General features: G+C 39.7%; 1 protein-coding gene across 1 annotated transcript in view; it reads right to left on the bottom strand.

The window, feature by feature from the left end:
- The window catches only part of schip1 (schwannomin interacting protein 1), a 105346-nt gene that overhangs the window by 32363 nt on the left and 52470 nt on the right, over positions 1–20513 (bottom strand). The gene's annotated exons all lie outside the window — the stretch shown is intronic.

The following is a 20513-nucleotide window of genomic DNA, read 5'->3' as shown; positions in this document are numbered from 1 at the left end:
CGCACACCGTACCAAAACATTTATATGTAAAGTCACGCTATGTTGTAATTAATACTCTAATCAACACGGGGTAATATAAACGCTTTATGGAAATGCGTTCGTTTTATTAGTGAAACCAAGCTCGACACAGAGCGGGAAGAACAGACATGTTTCAAACGCTAGATGTTTTATAACTTGTTCGTGTCTGTCTGACGCTTAAAGAGAAGAAAGAAACAGCAGGTTTCCTTCCTTTGAACGCTGAGCGGATCACCTGCACGAAACTGTTCACGTTAATTGCAGGACAGGGCAGTTCACTTCTCCCCAAACATAACAAAATGTGCATTTATTATTTATTATTACATTTCTTTGCCTCTCTGTGCCCACATACTGTAATTTGATGCGATAAAATTGTTATATTTGACTGTTTTAATGCGAGCCATTAAAACTACATGCCCAGTACAGAGACACAAAACCTCTCTTAATCACGCTTGACCAGTCATGTCTTATGTTTTGAAGCAAAAAAAGAAAGAAAGAAAGATAACACTTTATTTCGTGTCATAATACAGAGTAATTGGCAAATTAGGCCCTTAGTAGTAGCTGGTGTACTTAAGATGTACTTCTCATGTAACTAAGTTATAGAACAGCATGTAGTTACTACAGTTATTATGTAGATGCAGACAGATACTGTTACACATATGTTACACAACTACCCACACTTAAGTACAATCTCGAGACACTTTAATTAAGTAGCCTATGCCTGTGTAATATTCTGTATTTTTAATTGAACTAGTAATGTATTACATGCATTTAAGCTGTGCACTAATGGGTTAAATCAGATGAAGGTGCAGCTAGATAATGTGACACACATGAAGTACACTTAAGTACAGTCTTGATACACTTTATGATAGACAGTTGCAGCGGAAAGAAACGTTTACGTAAACTTGAATTGAATGACTTCGATATTCATCTGTAGCACTTAGAACACTTACAATATAGTAAAGGAAAAAGGGTTTCGTGTCAGCAGTGTCTCGTCTGAGTATTAGACCGATGCATCCCTAGCTGATGTTCCTTCACGTTTGTTTTGCCGTAAACACACTTAGAAGGTGTATTTCATGATAAAAGTGACAGAAATAAGAAAGCACAGAAGCACTGTGATCACTGGGTGGCTGGCACACTACAAATAATGACCCCAAGACATCTAATATCATGTGCAAGGAACTTACAGAAAGACAGCAGTGGAACTGAATGAACTGATTCACACGAACGCAGCGATCTGTCCTGAAACACACATTATTATAACACACGTCGCTTGTATTTTGCTCTAAAACTGATTTTGGAAACTGAGGCTGTTTCATATGAAAAGCACCGAAAGCACAAGAGGGAGCGGAGCACACGGAGGACATGAAATATTACTTCCAGGAGTACTGTCCCCGCGAGTACGTCACATGGTATGATTTCTGTTAATAATCCCACATTTATTTGTAGTGTATTAACACAGGCTGAATAAGAGAGCTAAGGCACACCCAAAGGAAGCGTGAGCTGCTCATAAGAAGTTGTTAATAAATGTCATATTCTTGATATTAAGCTGCTTCTGCAAGTCTCTTAAATGGAATTTTTCTCATTCTGGTAAGATGAATCATTTCTATGGTTTGAATTCTAGAAATATCATTGCAACTCTATTCTCAAAATATTTTGACTTTATTTTAAATTTTTAATTTGAGTAAATTGTAATTGTAATTGATTGATTGATTGACTTTGTTCTCTTGGCCCGGTCTCTCTGTGTGGATTATTAAAGACTGTTCATAGTTGCTTTATTCCCGGCTATGTTTCTGGACCGGGATCGTTTCAGGGGTATTGTCTACTCTTTGATTTCATCGAAAATATCTTCACTTGTGTTTGAAGATGAACAAAGACCTTACGGGTTGAGGGGTCACTCATGACGGGATTTTCATTTCTGTGTATTTCAAAATATTCATTTTATTTTCATCTTTCGAATTGATGCAGCGCAAGGTTATAAAGTCATTGTGGAATTAAAACAATCGGTTTTATTGCAGAACTTATTATAAATAATTCATCCATGCACATTAGTAATTAGTTTTATTCATGTGCCCTCATTAACTTTAATCATAAACATTAAGCTCTCTCTGATCGATCTCTTCTCTGATGCAGAAAGCTGTCATGAGATCACAGCCATTAGCATACTTTTACTCTACTTTCACTTTACAGGGGAAAACTCTTCATAAGAATAATAATGAATAGTTGCACTTGTTTTTAAGCGTGATGCATTTGATTGAAGAGAAATGCACTTCATTTAGTCACTTCAGAATCGAGTCGTGCCCTACATTTCTTCATGTTGAGGTGTACGTCACACTAAGATGCTGGTGGCTCCCGTAGCAGCTGGATTTCCTGGCAGCCAGGATCATTTAGAGCAAAGACCAAACTAGATCAGGTCTCAGGTGCTGTTCGTCTACAGAGATCTACAGAGAACACAGCAAACTAATCTCATCCAGGGGACACAGCGTACTTTGTATAGAAATACTGTAACATACAGAATACCTTCAGATCGCTTCAGAATCAGCACAGTTATGACGCATTACAGCAACAGCTCCACAAATCACTGATATCACACAAATATACGGATCATATTTATCTCCTGCAGTGCAAAAGGGTCACGCAGTTAAACTGTGATTCTATTCATAGTTTCCACAGAAATACTGGGAAGCACAACCGTTTCCAACATTGCTATCAGAAAGGTTTCTTGAGCATTAGAGTAATGGTGGAGTAAAACAATCAATCAATTACAGTACGACATTTTAAACTGTCATATTATTTTAGATCATTTAAATGCAGCATTTGTGAAGCAAGGCGCAGTGAGCCCGAAGCTTTAAATCGCTGTGATCTCAAACACCTCTCCCGTCTTCTGTGGTGTTAGTCAGACACAGAGAAGCATCTGCTGGAGTTTGCAGCGCTGTTAGTCATCACAGATGATACGGTAACCAAGCAACCCTGCTAGAAAATACATGTGTCATCACAGCGCTGGGTTTCCCTGGAAACAGGAGACTGAGATGTGTGTGAAGGTGTGAGGGACGTCCAGCTTGAGTCTGACCACACACACACACACACACACACACGATCCTCTCAGACGGTGACGTCATCGAGTGCGGGTCCGGCCATGTTTTAGGACGACGCTCCGTTGAGTTTGAGATGACCGCTGGAGTCAAACCCTTCATGAGTTCTCATACAAGAACACATCTAATCTTCACTTCACCTTTTTTTGATACGCTTGAAAATGTCAAGTGGCGCTCAGCATCCTTTGAGCTGGAGATACAGCTGTGCAACATCAGATCCCTGCCTGTCTAAACACTGCTTGTCTCAGCATGGATGTGAACGGGAGCGTCCATAATCCATAATAACTCTTCCTCAAAGTCTCTCGCATCAATTTCTCCCATAAGCTGTTTTGTAAACATGTGCAAAATATAAAAGCATACTGCAGACCGTGTCTATATGTTTTACACGGCCTTGTATTCTGATGTGTTTTTTTTGCTGTTGTATAATGCATTGCAATCTCACATTAACATAACAAATGCACAGAAGCAAAAAATGCACTATTGAGAGACTACTGACTAATTGAGTTGGTGCATGTATGCCAGAGTTTACTCTAGAAACAAACTCACCGTGTGATTCAGAGAAACATCCCTTATGATCAACCCACACGTCTCTAACATCAGCTAACATGAGCCTGTAACTGTAAGACAATCACAGAAACCATCGAGAGAAATACTAAACTGTGTGACATACAGATTATGTGAAGTCAATCTACGCATCCATGGTGCAATCAGTGCATCTAAACTAATATTTGACAGTCAAACGAGAAAATACGTGCAGCCGGCCGTCAAAGTTAGGACTAGTTCTGTTTAACACAGCTCTTCGTTCATTTCGGGTCTGTTGGAAAAGATTGCAGCACGACATGGAAATATTCAAGGACACTGACCTGTTGAAAGTGTGCCAGTTCGAGCTCGACAGATAAAACAGACTGAGAGACACCCTTTAAAACTCCAAGGACCAGAAAAAAGCAGAGGAAGGCCACGGACCATCCGTCCCGGAGCACTCCGTTAAACTAGTTTAGACAGATCCACATCAGAGCGAACAGCATCCAGTGCCTCCGTGTCCTCCGTCATTTTACATAAACTACAACCTTAAAAATCAGTGCTTAGTACATATATTTGTTGTATTTAAGTACTCACAGTAACTACAGTAACATCAGTCCGTGCAACTAGAAAATCAAACACTGATCCAGTCCCTGAGCCTGTAGGATACAGCACATGTGGTTAATTAGTATTAATTATTACGGTAACACTTTATCTTACAGTTTGCACCTATTAGTTGCTTATTAGCACGCATATCACTAAATTATTAGCAATCTATTAGATATAATTAAGCACATATTAATGCCTTATTCCACATGACCTTATTCTAAATCCCTAATCCTTAAGAAGCAAATGAAGAACTTTCAAGTCGTAGTTAATAGTTAACAAGTAAGACCTATTCTAAAGTGTTACCAATGTTACATATAAAATCAGTAACTGTATTTATGAAACTACAGTCCGACCTGCGTGAAAACAAAACATTTATACGTTTAATACTGAGGTCAACTCTAGCACATTTTATTTGTTAATTACACACAAAGTGTCTTAAATCATTGCATTACTTTCTACTGCTGTATATCCATCTTCAGATGAAGCTTTGAGTGAAAAACACGAGTGAAATTCTCGTTCACTGATAATGTTCTCATTCTCCCCAGAAGGTTTCACACGACTGGTTTTTGCGTGGACTGATTAATATTGTTTTGAACAAGCCAGCGCTTTGGCACTGAAGAGCCGAAGTGGAGCTGCTGTGTTTAGAGCACAGATATCTGACTCATTTAAAATAGCTCGAGCTGTCTCTGGGCAGGGTATCTGTTGCTATATGAGCCGCTCTCTAATGGCTATTTACGCTACCAGCCCAGATATGACCTTTGACCTCTGACTCCAATTACAGACCTCTGACTGAACAAAACATCTTTACTCACATAGTGACTTCACCCCAAAAACTGGATAAAACTTCTACTTGTTGCACATTGTTACATTCGCAAATCTGTCATTCTGCTGTAGTATTATCAAATCTTAGAGTCATATTTATCTTCAGAAATCGTTTCAGTTCTTTACCTTTGGAGCTGACTGATCACAGACACAGACTGAACTAAGATCACGAATGCAAGATTCGGTCGAAGTATAGCTTAGCTTTAAAAGCTGTGTTTAAACGGCTGGTCAGTTTTGACCAGGAACACCACAATGAAGGGATATATTTTCAGCTCAGCACAAGGCTTGAAGAAAGCAACGATCACTGATACACCCAGAAGAAGCTTTCAGCACGAGAGACAGCTGACTTCCTGTGGACAGGGTTGTGACGTTGAAGCAGGCTGAGGTTGCTGGGCGGTTTGTGATGGTGCGTCTGGAGTCTTAGGGGAACTCCTGCTGACCTCATGAGACAGATGGAGTAGTACACACTCCTCACATCATCCACACTAGAGATCAAATGTGCTGCTGTCGTCAGGCAAGAAACCCCGGAGAGAGAGAGAGATGAAATAAAAGGGGTTTGATGAAAGGCTCCTTGAGCTGCCTGAGTTCAGTTCTCAAGCTCCTGTTAAGAGCTGAATCAATATTATACATGCGTGCTATTCTGCCAGCACTGACCAGGATCAGATCACTACACGCTGAAGGCTGAAGAGGAGCTAATCAGTTTATTACACAGCACTTTCTTGACCTGAAACCAAGTGCAGAAGAGCCACCATTAATTTGTCCCATATGGACTGTTTGAAACCTCTGTTAAAGTGTCATAAGCAATGACCCAAACCAACCAGCGACTAGGAAAAACACAACATTAAGAAAATAAACGCATGAAAATCAGACAAAAAGTGAAAGTGCAAGACCACTAAAACAAGTTCAGCAAAAGAAAGAGGTACAATCTATGGAAGCACATTTCTGCCAACGAATAGTGTGTGTGTGTGTTTGTGTGTGTGTGTGTTTGTGTGTGTGTGTGTGTGTGCATGTGTGTGTGTCTGTACGTGCATGTGTGTGTTTGTGTGTGTGTTTGTGTGTGTGTGTGTGTGTGTGTGTGTGTGTGTGTGTGTGTGTGTGTGTGTGTGTGCATGTGTGTGTGTGTGTGTGTGTCTGTACGTGCACGTGTGTGTTTGTGTGTGTGTGTGTTTATGTGTGTGTGTGTGCGCGTGTGTGTGTGTGTGTGTGTGTGTGTGTGTGTGTGTGCATGTGTGTGTGTGTGTGTGTGTGTGTGTGTGTGTGTGTGTGTGTGTGTGTGTGTGTGTGTGTGTGTGTGTGTGCGTGTGTGTGTGTGTGTGTGTGTCTGTACGTGTGTGTGTGTGTGTGCGCACATCGGCTGGGTTAAATGCAGAGCTCAAATTCCCAGTATGGGTCACCATATTAAGAACCGGATTACCAAGAAGAAGAAGCCCTTACTTCCAGTGCTCTGTAGTTCTCATCAGTATCTCATCCCCTAACATCAGGACTACAGCAGAAGCACTTTACGGCTGCGGTGAAAGCAGTGCACTAGTATAGCACCGGTGTCCTCGAGTGTGTGTGAAGCAGTGTCAGTCTGTCAGTCACACACACTTCTCCTGATGCTCTCCTAACCTTGACGCTCAGGCTGAGCCACTTCTGTCCCCGGGGCTGAGGAGTGAATGCATAATATCAGCACACCATTATCTGTCAGACCAGACGCCACACAGAGGAGCACAGCATGCTGGGAAAGAGCAGCGCTCAGGCCGAATCCGTTCTCTGTAAAGGAATGAAAGCGCTCGCTCAGATGACTGGGTTACAGCAGTCAGACACAATCGCTGTAGAGACAGCAGAGCAGTGTGTGTTCCTCACGTACCAGAACACACTGCATTAGTCAAATCAGAGACACGCAGCGGCCTGGGGGAAATATACGTCGGTCTCCAATACAAGTTGGACACAATCGTTGGAATTCTTATAGGGAGTATATTGCCATTCATATTTACAATTTAGAACATGAAATAGCCATAGCTTTCTGTGCAATAAACAAGTAAATGTTAGTCGATATCGTCCTAATGCACGGCGAGGAGGAGAGAGTCTCCAATGAACTGAAAAACAGCCCCTACATCATGATGTTTGGGAGGATTTCAAGAAAAGTTCTCCTCGCTCCTCCAAACTCCAGCATGTTCAGTTATCAAAACCCGACTGGAACTTCACACAAAATCAATAAGAGACTTACCAAGAAGCACCGACGTGAAGCTGTGAATCTTACTGGCCTGTGATGGACGGTGTGTTTTCTGTCTGAACACAAATATATCACCTCCTCATGAGGAGAAAAGGAAACCGGTGTGAATGCAGTGGTGTCTTCATATTTATTCTGGAGGTGAAGCCTCATTGATCTGTTGTTCACGGTGGGTCTTCTCATTGATTATTGATCTCAGAGCTGCTTCAGATTCTTCCCATGACGCTTTATGAATAAGAACTCGGGACATGAAAGGAATTGATTAAAGGAGCGCAGGAATGAAGGAGGACAAATCACAGATGCAGACGCTTCTCAGCTTCATTAGGCTTGGAGATCAGATGAGCGTCAGTGACTGAATAATGCCCATCTAACACAAAACCACGACTTCTGACAGATGAAACTTTCCTGACCCTTTCCACACGATCAGAGAGAGAAATAAATCACACGAGTTCAAACAACCGGCTCAACCATCCAGCGCTGGAAACAAACCAACAGCATGATCGTCCAACCAACTAAACCACATCATCCGTGTGCTGGAAAATGCTTCTTCTCGACGAATGTGTCAAACAGTCAGCAAAATAAAGCATTTCAACAGAGCTTCAAGTAAAATATGTCAAATATGAGACTGATAAGACGGTTAACCAAACACAGGTGAACAGACTAACACAGTCAAAGAGAAACAGAGGCTAGGATCAACCAAACAGGAGAAGAAACAAGCTCCATGTGACGTCACTGAAAACCATCCAGAGATGCTGTATATAACCCCGGGAAGATCATCACTGAATGTGCAGCTCGAGAACAAATCTATCCGGGAGGAAGACACGCTAGACCCCAGGACTTCTCATGAATGACCAAACCCTGGACATTACTTCAGGAATAAGGTGGTTTTTATCTTTTCAGTAGACACTTTAGTATTTAGCATTTAATTGATTCTAAAGTGAAGGTCATGGCAACCCACGGATCAAGTATCACCAAATACTTCAGAGGAAGTTATTAGGATCAGTTTTGAAGTGAAGATTATGATAAATCATTGTAAACTTTTCAGAATACAGATCCAAATAACTAGTAGTTTCTTCAGAAGGATGTAGTAACACTTCAGTCATTACTAAACAAAACCTTACCTCCATCTCAAAAGCTGATATTAGTGAGTTATTTGGAAGGATTTGCTAATACTTGAGTCATTACTAGTGTGTTATCAGCATCTTCATTTTGGTATCAATTATTTATTATGTAACATTAACATTGATTATGAATCCTTAGGACTTCTCCAGGATATATAACAATCAAATCTATTCATTCGAGGTCTGTTTTTTTGCAGCTAATAAACGACAAAAAAGGTTGACAGAAAATTTTAATCCAGACTTTAAAGATCTGACAACAGAACACAACAGAACGTTATTATATATATATATATATATATATATATATATATATATATATATATATATATATATATATATATATATATATATATATATATATTTTTTTTTTTTTTTTTTTTTTTTTTTTTAATGGAGTAAACATAAAATTAAACATTCTTTAATTCAATTATTGGAATTTAAATTTTGTGAAAGAAATGCAGTGAGTCTTCAGGATACCTTTTCGTTTCAATGTCATAACAAATGAATAATACGCATGCATTATTTTCATATACAGTTCATAATTATTTGAAATCCGATATGTAAATATATTAATAATATGATATTAAAGTGTATACATACGTGATATGTAATTTGTACTAAATGTAAAACATAAGTGAAGATTAACTAATTAAGATTAGATTAACTATTTTCAGCAGATGCTATGGTGATCACACACACACACACACACACACACACACACACACACACACACACACACACACACACACACACACACACACACACACACACACACACACACACACACACTCACACACACACACACACACACACAGACACACACACAGACACACACACACACACAGACACAGACACACACACACACACACTCACACACACACACACACAGACACACACACACACACACACACACACACACACACACACACACACACACACACACACACACACACACACACACACACAGACACACACACACACACACACACACACACACACACACACACACACACTGATTTGTGTCCTCAGTTTCCTCTTGCTCAGTCAAACATGTCACGAGTGATTAAGAATCAACCTGGATCTTCAAACACATGAGCAGTAACCCAAGAGCCAGACGATCAGCAGGAGTACAGGCAGATCTGAGGAGAACAGCTCTCTGTCTCATTCACACATCACTGTCACAGCTCTCACGCAGCACATTTCTCATATAAATATAGTAATGCAGATGAGATTGAAGAGCCACGGTGAAGAAGATGATTATCAATAGAGACGGGAAATTCACACAAAGACATCTGATGACTCCAGAAGACTTAAAGGGATAGTTCACACGAAAAAGAAACTTCATTTCCTCTCCCTCGTGCGCATGAGTTTCTTTCTCCTGCTGAACAGATGAGAAGATGTTTTGAAGAATGTTAGTCACCGAACAGTTGCCGGCCCCCCATTGACTTCCACTGGCCCTTAAATTACAAACTAAAACACATGCAACACTCATCAAATAAAAACGGGGAGTAAAGGACAGTTTTGTGCATCATTCAGAGTTGCTTACACTCTTAAAAGGTTGAATCTTGAAGAGATCTTTCTTTTATCAACACAATAAAACTAAAGACGTTTTGGAGACTTCTAGCTATAGAAACACTCAGATAACTCCATCCATCTCCAGCGTCTCAGACAAACTGAATTGAACCTCATCAAGAGAGTGCTGTGTGAGATCAGTCTGCCGCTCACAACACCTGACACATGACAGCTCTGCTATTAAACATCGATCTGTGTCTGGAGTGTGTGTATATATATATATATATATATATACGTGTCCACACTATCAGCCCACAGCCGGCTCTCGGAGTTACGCTCGCTTCCATCGTCCTCAGCACACATCAAACCACCACGAAGCCTTCGTTCTCAGACTATCTGCAGACTTTAACAAGCCACAGAGAGGTCAGACACAAGTCTGCTTCACACCACAAAACGCATTTTAAAATTCAGCAGATAAAGGTTAAACAAGAGCTTATAGGCACAAATCAATCAACCTGCTTAAATATTTAGTTCGTACGCCGAGTTTCAGCTGCATTTAAAGCTGCAATGGAAACAGTTGATCTTTCCGCTTGGCTTTATTGCTTTTATTATTATAAAGTGAATAGGGCCCTATAACGAGTCTTTTCTAGCGTTATTTAAAGTGATGACTGTGTTTCACACAGAATCAGAAGAGAGAGATGAATGGAGACCGTCTGAGTTTTTATTAGTTTCTCGTATAAAACAAGCCGGATTCATCCCAGCACAGCGGAGACATCTCTGGTCAGCTCAGCTTCTGCTTACATTCACATACATCTTCTTCTCTACTTTTCTTGCTCTCTCTCTAGGGAACATACCCTGCAGGCAGTCTTGACACCTAAACCTGATTGAGCGCTTCCTCGGCGGAACATTTCTTTCTTTCTTAAACTCGAGAAAAATAGTTTTCTGTTTGCTCACAGGAGCTGTCAGACCGGATGCTTTTAAATTACTATTTCTTTTTTCCCCTGGCATACCAGTTTAAAATGATATAAAGTATAAAAATAAATACACGCGTATATATCGGCCCTGTCCCACTCGTCACATATGTGCTGTAGATAATCACAGCGTGCCAATATTCAGCCGTATCTCACAGCTTTGAGTGTGATATTGCACTTATACAACAATTCTACAGCACAAGTGTAAAAATACAGAAAGACAACAAGAGAGTGTCTTTAAAAACCCTTTTGATCAGAACTATTCACTCCACCGCAGATTCTAGGCCAAACTAAATCAAATACCGTACTGAAGCTTGAATGGTTTGGTTTTTGCCCATTTTTTCCACCATAAACACCATAAATGAAATAGCCAAAATGAGCGTTTTATTGTTATTGGCCAGTTTTGAGACCCCCTTCTTGAACTAGACATGTATTTTATTGCTGTACAAATACAAGCAGTTTTGCCGAGCAGAAGAGAATCCTTCGAAAGCGTTGAAAAGTATTGCTGATCAAATCTGTAAAAGCTTGTTCAGCCTGTATTAATAAACATAATTGCCTTCAGTTGATCTACTAATAACAAATTCAGTCATAAACCAGCAACAGCCAGCCTTCAGAGACGACATGCAGCGCTAAACGGTAACGACTGAGTCTTCCTCTTCAGTCTTTTCTTCTATTCTATCAGTTTGGGTTGCCAAACATTCGGTGCATCCCTCATTCAAATCTCAGCTTCTCATATTCACAATAAAACATTAGTATGAATATTAACTGAGATATCTTTATCGTACTATTATTTCATCTGTTAAGAGTGATTTCTGATGACAGAACGTGGCTGTGTCTTATATTCTCATCTAAAAAGCTCTTAAAACTACATTCTGTGACACAGAAACAGGTTGTAACGCACAGACCTCATACAAACAGTGATATGGATGGAGCACGCTAGCTGTCTGTCTGGACGATGCTCTGGGGATCAGTTTCAGGAAGAGCCTTTCTATTCCAGTGTGTCTGAGCTCCAGGGCACAAAGCAAGGTCCATAAAGACATGGTTAGATGAGTTTGATGTGGAAGAACAGCGAGCCCTGACCTCAACCCAATCTAACACCTCTGGGATGAACTGGAACGAAGACCGAGAACCAGGCCTTCTTCTACCAACAGAAGAAACTGATCTCACAAATGGATGAACGAGCACATATTCCACAGAAACTCTCCAAAACCTCATGAAGCATGTTAGTGTAGCGCTAGGAGTCCCAGCTCACGTCCGTCTGTTCCTCACTCAGAAATAATGGGCTGCACGCATTTGGCTTTTCCAACATTTCAGAGCACTTCACATATTGTTTTACTTGGTTTTATTTCTGCGTATCGCTGCGGTCAGTCCAAACCCTGTCCGTCAGTCCGCTTCTGTTCTTCTCCCTGGAGAGAGTTTGTGAATGGACAGAGTCAGACTTCATTCAGTATTAAAGCAGAAGAGGCGTCATACCCTGCTTTCAGTGCTGGACACAGGACAGTCTGCCCCGATGCATAGAACATCAGCTGCTCTTAGAAGTTACACAACCGCAATTACATAAAAGTTCCCTCTGGTCCTCTCGTGTGATTGGTTGTCCTGAGAAGAGTACGAGTACGTGTTTCTACGTCTTTCTTGATGATAATTTAAGGGTTATTTTTCTTGTCAGATAACAACCGTCACATTATTAGGAACGATGGCACACTCGCTCGCTGATTAATAATGCTACTTCTGAAACTACTAGCGGTCACTTTTTATAACAACGTTTCGTTGCAAGGCATTCATAAGCGATTAGTTAATTATGAACTAATTATTTACAAAACATGATTATTCTTTCAAATGATTAATACGGTGTATGGCAATATTTTTATCTGTGTTTTGCAGATTAAGTGATAATTAACAATTAATTTACAAGTGATTAGACGGTGATTAACTGATCATTTACAAAACAACTATACATTCATAAATGATTATTAAGTAACATGCTAAGGTAAGTGGTTGCAATATATTTTAGCTACAAATAAAAAAATGTGACAGTAAACTAAATTTGTTCTAAAAGTAAACTTTGTACTAAAAAGTATAGTTAATTAGTTAGTATATTATTAATCACTTATAGGTTATTGAAATGTTAACGTTGTACTATTATCTGCTAACACGAATAAATCATTTACAAGACTTTCTGCATCCTGCATTTATAAAATTTATATTATATATATTATAATATATTAGCTAGTAACTTATTTAGCAAGAATATGTTTGATCATTTCATGACATGCTATATTTTAAGATAACTTACGACAGATTTGTAGATTATAAGTTTTAATACAGTAATGTTTTGTAAATGATTAGTTCTTCATTAGCTACCCCCTTAACTGAATCCTTTTTTATACTGAGACACATTTCACCACCTAATGAAAATTATTAACAAGTTTCATTCTTGAATAATGAGTTGTTTTGGTGAAGTGAATGATTAAACCACTCCGTCATGAATACAGTTACTTGTTTAGTTCCTGAACGAATCTGCAGTCGAGTGAATCATTCAACGACTCACTCGTTAAAGGAGTCATCAGATGCTCATTTTTCACAACCTGATATAATTCTTTAAGCTCTTCTTTAGAAAAGTCTATTATACACTTATACACATTTCTCCTCGGTGGTGTAAAACAAGCCCCTTTTCAGCAGGTTTAAAACAGCTCTGCTCACACTACCATGTCATTTTCACCTACTTTTCATGGAGGCCCTGAAGGTTCACAGCGTCTGATGCGGCCAGCTCCCACAGCAGGATCTCCGCAGGTAAAGGTCAGGTTTACTCTGGTGGACCCGCAGCGGGGGAGTCCGACCTTTAACCCTCTGTCGTCTGATAACGTGGAGATCTGTCAAGCGTCTGATGCCTCGAGCTGAGGTCAACACGTATGTTGTGTTTATTAAAAGCTTGATTGTTTGTGAAGGTCAACCAGAGTTCAATACACAGCCGCAGGCTATTTTAAAACACCATCAAATTTGGGCCTTTCACGAACAATTCAGGCAAACAGTTCAGCCTTCAATTCACTCATAATGCACAGTCTACAACTCATTACCCTCAGCGTATTCATATTTTCGCCTCACGTCCTTCATGACCTGGATGTGGTAACACTGTTCCTGTGTTAATAAAGTCTGTTTTACTCTTGTGCACACACAGGTCCAGCGATAGGATGAACACGTGACCGAAGGCAGCTGGGGCTGCTGCAGTATCACGACACGTCAAATACTGATATTATGCACGCTTATAAGCGATCAGTGCTTCTATGGTTTTCGTAGATCCTCGCGCTTCCGTAAGGAATGTTTCCTTTTGTTTCTGGCTTTTTTTTGGTCTTTGACTTTAGTGAGGAGGGTGCTAGGATTAGTAAACTTCACGAAATCTGAACTCTGCTTAATCTAAAGGCTTCACATCACAAGAAGCTAATTTCCCTTGATCTTTTAATCCAATTTCCCTTGATCTTTTAATATCAAAGACTTGAATGTAATATGAAAACACTTTCAGATCTCAGAATTTCCTCCACAGTCCAAAAACATTTTCTGAAACGAAACTACAAAACTTTACACCACAGCGGGGACGCTTCTGTTATTATTAGCGCGCGTCTTCAGAGACCTTTTTTATTTTGGGGACATATAAAAGAATCAGCTGCTTCTGTACACGTTGACAATGAATTTGAGAATGAATTAATGAGAAATCGCGTGAAATACAAAAATCCTTTAGAAAGGTTTATTGGAAATTCGCATCAAAATCCTTCCCTCGACTTCCACGAAACATCTGCTGTTGGAGATGCACTTAACAAACACACTTTGGTTTGCTTCTAGCAGACGAGGATCTCAGAGAAAGACAGACCGGTGGACAGATCTGCTGATGTGGTCCGAGCTCAACAGAAGCGAGATTGGGTGGACTCTGGAGGAGCTCTCTGATCACACAGACGCTTATCAAACACCGGCAGCTAAAATCAACACTATAACACCGAGAGCAAAGTTCAGACGCCGATAACAGAAATCATTTCTGAAGGCACTCGAGGAATTCTCGTCTGAGCACGAGCGAGAAACGGAAGAAAGAAAGTCGTCACGCAGAGATGAAGACTCGAGTTCTTCCTAATCTCACAGTGTGACAGGTGCTTTCTGAGAAAACTGTCAAATGTCGAGGCCTGTTTTAAATTAATTCTTGCTTTCAGCCATCATTCGAGAGAAGACAGAAAGACAGGGAAAGCACAAATACACGTTTATGTTTACAGTTATTAACTTGCTGAAAATGTGTTCATCTTCAGGCCATCCAAAAAAAATTGATTTGGAGAAATGTGTCTCAGAAATGGTTGTGAATGGGTGCCGTGAGAATGAGAGTCCGATAAAAACATCACAATAACCCAAAGCAGTCAAGTCCATCAGATCACATCTGAAGAAGGCAAAAGATCAAACTAATACAGCATAAAGACATATAATATTGAATTCCATAATCCATATTAACTCTTCCTCCAGTGAAAAAATGTTCAATCTGCTCAAACAGTGTTTACAAGAAAAAACAGCTCTAAACATACTGCAGATGTGGCTGGATTTTGATGCGAGAGACATCAGGAGAAGGTTATATTTCACATGACGTCTCGTTCTGACGGCACCCATTCACTGCAATGGATGCTCTGCAGAGACACATTTCTCAAAATCTGATGAGGAAACAACCTCATCCTAATATTGCTTAATCCATCAGATTCCATCAGAGAGCAGTATTTGTAGCAATGTCCATCAAAAACATAAGAATAGTTTAAGCAACGCTAAAAAATATCATACACATAACAACACTGTCACTGAACACCCTCCAGTGGTTATTTTCCATGAACATGGTATTTGCACAGATCTCTGGAGGAGAGCGAGCTCCATCATTACTAATAGAGTTCAGTGGAACTAACCAACAGAGTTAGCAATGCACAATGGTTCTGGGAACGCAGCCCTCATTAGTTCTCCAGAGAGCGCCTCCTGCGCTGTGTTCAAACACCTTCAGTTCTTCACCAGCATGAGAAGGTCGTCTGATGTGTGTGTGGGAGGTTTCTCTTCGGGACAGTCGGTGTCAAACATTTCTTTCTCATTGTGGGTGGCGTGTAAAGCTGTGAGAGTAAATGTAATGTCTGTCGGGGTAAACGCGGCTGAGGCAAACTACTGCAGGTTCAGAAGTTCAGCATCACAAACAAGCTCTTTCATCTCCACCACAAACCTCCCGGCAGCGACAGCACAGCATCAAACACACGCGCAGCTCTCTGACGGTTAAAGCAAAGCTACGAATTTGACCCCGATCCCGCAGCTGAACTACACACACACACACACACACACACACACACACAGTCATAACAGTCCTACAATACACCTACAGTGATCACCCAGGGCTCTGCTGAGAAACCTGCTTCTCTTGTCCTTTATTCACAGACTTAGTGAGAGAAGCAGCCAGCTTATCTCTGACAGAGCCTTGCATCCTCTGACGGCGCATCACCGTTTACACTGGGGCTGGGGTTCGGGCAATTATTTCTTGATGAAAAGGCAAAGGAGACAGGCAAATAGTATGTGTGCCTTTAACACACACAGTGACTGCTCACACAGACTGAACGCTTGCTTCAAAACGATCCTTTCCACAGACAGAAATCTGAACATCTCTGGTGTCTCCAAGGCATGATAGTGAATGCATAAAGCTCTAATGCAAGCATCAATGAAGTTAAAAAGAGGCTCAGTCAGCGATCCAATACCACGCATTACCCATCTGCCCGGAAAACATCAGTTAAAGGGGTGAGAGCTTCAGATGAAACGCTGCAAAAGTGTTGTGAGGAACAGTCAATAAGTCAAATGTTCGAAATGATACAAATTGTCACCTTTATTTATCTACTTGCGTGTAATATCTTCTTTCTCCTGTGTAATCAGATGCATTCTTTAACGCTAACACTCAAAAGCAATGCTCGCTTTGTTAAAGCAATTAAACTAAATCATTATCTGCATCCTGAAAAACGAAGCATGAAGAGTTATTAGTTAGTTAGGTGACCTTAGGCTTGAAGTCTATTATCTGTATTTATTATGTATTTATTAGTTATGGCCATCTTTATGAGTTTAAGTGCTTTTACTAAATATTATGAAAATGTTAAAGAAGTTGTACCGGAAAAAGATTAGAAATTGGAGTAGGAGTATCAAACGGACAAGTGTTCAGGTAACATACACTGATGACTAACTTACAAACCTACAAAAATAGCCTTAGTATATATATATACAAATAAATAATAATACAAAAAAAATCCCATCCCACAGAGAGAATGAACAGCAGTGAGTGAATTCAGTCAATAATGAACAAACAGAAACGAGAAATGAAACCACAGCCTTAGATGAAGAGGACTGGATGATTAAACAGCTCCACCAACAGCTTCACACGCTTCAGGTCTGACTTTATTTCTGTTATATATCCACAAGAAAATATTTGAGAATTAATAGACATTTAGATGTTTTATTGGAAACGTTTCGTTGACCTCGCCAATGTTGTGGTCAGGGTTTGCTTGAGTTGGACTCTTCACCCTTGACTTTTTAACACTAGTTTTATTTTCTGGCTGCTGTACCTGTGTTCATACAGAAACCGCATTTCATACAGAAAATTGTAAATAAATGTTTATGTACTGGCCTGCTTCACTGATCTCATTCTGGTGCTAAACTAATGGCATGGTTTATTATTAGTTTAATATTAAACGTACTGCAAAAATATCAAGCTATTAGGAAAGACTGTAAGACATCTCATACATTACAGATGTACCTCAGGTCTATGTGTTTTAAAGCTAACTAAAGCTAACACTGATCTCCATCATGGTAGTGCTCAAAAACAAGAAGAACATCAGCGATGCCTTCTCAAGAAGTCTGGTTAATAATGTGTGGAACTAGTAATACTGATTAAGGAGTCGTTTAATCAGGTCTTAAGAGATATAATGTAGATTTGATTTATTTCAACCGATTCATCTTTCATTCGGTGATTCAGTTGTTCATCACTAATGCTTCAGCGGTACTTTAACACTCTGTACTTTGCACACATTATAAGGGCTATAGATGTAAGGTGAAAAAACACTAAGCACTAAACTCTAATTCTTTTACGACATTACACCCCTGCTGTTGGTAAATTCCCATTAATTCAGGGAAAACTGTTTTTTTTTGCTAAATGTAACAGTCAAATTAATCAGACAAACAAACAAAAATTACAATTAACGAAAAAAAAGGTTAAGGTCCACAGAAAACTGAAATATTGAACTGATAAGGAAAGTATTTAACTGAAGTGTATTTATGTGTTTTCGCTCAATAGAGTCTTAATTTGATCCAGTTTTGTGGGTCACCGTGGTGCTGAGAGTAGAGTCTGTACTTCAGTCAGTGATGAGACACAGACACCAATGTTCTGCTGAAGATTGAAGCAATCAGTTCATTGAGTTCATTTCCATGTAACAGTAACATGCTGTAGAAATGTAGAACCGTAAATGAATGGTAGAAGGCTGCGAATGAACAGTGCATTATTATTTAATTGCACAATTTCTACACACACACACACACTCACACACTCACACACACACATATATATATATATATATATATATATATATATATATATATATACACACACACACACATATAAACATGAAATCAAAAGATGTTCTTTCCTCTGTCATGACTAACACTGTATCCCACTCTCACACACGAACCTCTCTGTGGTCTGACCATCAGTGAAGTCAGCCTGATCCATAAAAAGAAGGTCTATGCTGCCACGTTCCTGCTGTGAATATGGATGATTTTCCACACAGGCCAGGGCTCTCAGATGGAGGGATAAATGAAAATCGATAAAGACAAAGAAAGCAGAAACAATGTCACTGTCCCAGCGTATCGACCCACAGTTCCTTTGGCTAATGTCCTTGATCCAGCAGCGGCCGGTCTTCTGGTCACCCACCAGCTTTCATTTAGGGATGTGGGGATGTCATAATCGCCGGTTCTGTCCAAAGGTCAGTATCATGGAGGCAGGAGAGACGCTGTTAAATGGGATCTGTTTCAGCATCGCCAGTTTGTCCATTTAAACTAGTATAAAACAAAATTATAAAACGAAAAAAGATGAAGTATATATAACATGATGTATTATATTATGAAGAATTTTAAGCAAAAAATGCCATTTTATATTTCGTATGTGATTTGCTATAATTTTATACAAATGTATAACAGACATTCTGTTAGCAATCACCTAATTGCACAAGATTGCTTGATCGATGTTTAAATTTAATGTTCATCTATTTCTGAACAGTATGATAAGAGTTCCCCCAAACCCTCTCCCTCCCCAGCTCCACCCGTCTAGATGAACGACGTGATTTATCTTTGTTTATTCATGCAGCAACATCATGTCACACACACTGGTTATGTTCAGTGACAAGACGCTTGCTGTTTTAGTGTAATATTTAGAAGAATAGGTGCATGCCAGTTAGAAATGATGTGTAAAAACGATGGTACATAGGATTACCTGAATTCAAGGTGTTTTAAATGCTTTCAATTAATGACTGTAATTATATGTGCATTGTGCTGTCTTATGTTGTTCAAAGTGAGTAAAGTGAGGACATAGCAGCTCTTTTTTGGTTCTTCATCAACCTCATGCTCTTAAAAGAACCTCATCATCTACTTTAAAGACAGCTTCTCTGCCAGTGTCTACATGCAAGAGCTATCACAACATCAACAGCACTTAACAGATAACCAGAAGCTTTTAAGATACTCACCTTTTCTACTACAATTTCCACTGACAAGATAACAAACATCAGCAGTCAGCTCCCACCATCCAACATCACACACTTCCACCTCTCCCCAGCCACTCTTTACTCTCTTTTTCTCCACTCAGAGAGGCTATAATCTACTCTTAATTCATCTTTGGCCCTATTTACCTTCCATCTTCTCCAAGCCATTACTCCTTAGAGAACACACACATCAACAAATCTCTCCTTAGTGGCAATTTCCTCACCACAGGCAGGCTGAAGTAACTCCATTTCTTAAGAAACCTACCCTCATAGAAAGTCACAGACCAAACTTTTTCATCCAGGTCTTCCGCTGCCAGATCATCTCTCCACATTCTGCCTTAAGTTTTTAGCACAGATCAGATGATCCTGTCTACCTTTTGGACAACTGGTATCATTAAGCTGTTTTGAGTACTAACTGCTTCTTGGAGGAAAACCATGTCACATCAATTATCCACAGGGCACACATTTGTTTCTTTCTTTATAAAAAAGAAGCAAGAACAGAGCCTTGGGGAATCCCCCAAGGAAGAAGTCTTTCCACAGAGGTGGAATTTCCATTACTAATCAAAAAACATCTAATAGTTAGATAGAACTCAAACCCTTTCAGGACCACACCTTTTAAACCCACCAGGTGAAAATCAGGGTGCTTTGATTACATCGAATGCTCAAAAAGACATCATTTAGTACTTTCGGTTAATGTCCTAAATATGTGTTACATTTATATGCACAACTCTAAAATTGAGTCGAAAAGACCAGGATTAAAGTGCAGTAAAATAACCCATAATGCTGGTCTGAATATTCCATGACAGGATCTATGCACCACTGAGCACTCATTGATTTCAGGAGTAGTAAAAGGGGTCTTG

This window comes from Puntigrus tetrazona, chromosome 15 (genome assembly GCF_018831695.1).
Source record: "Puntigrus tetrazona isolate hp1 chromosome 15, ASM1883169v1, whole genome shotgun sequence".
In the NCBI taxonomy this organism is placed as follows: Eukaryota; Metazoa; Chordata; class Actinopteri; order Cypriniformes; family Cyprinidae; genus Puntigrus; species Puntigrus tetrazona.
Note: the sequence above shows the minus strand (reverse complement) of the source record. Positions and strands in the feature narration are given on the sequence as shown.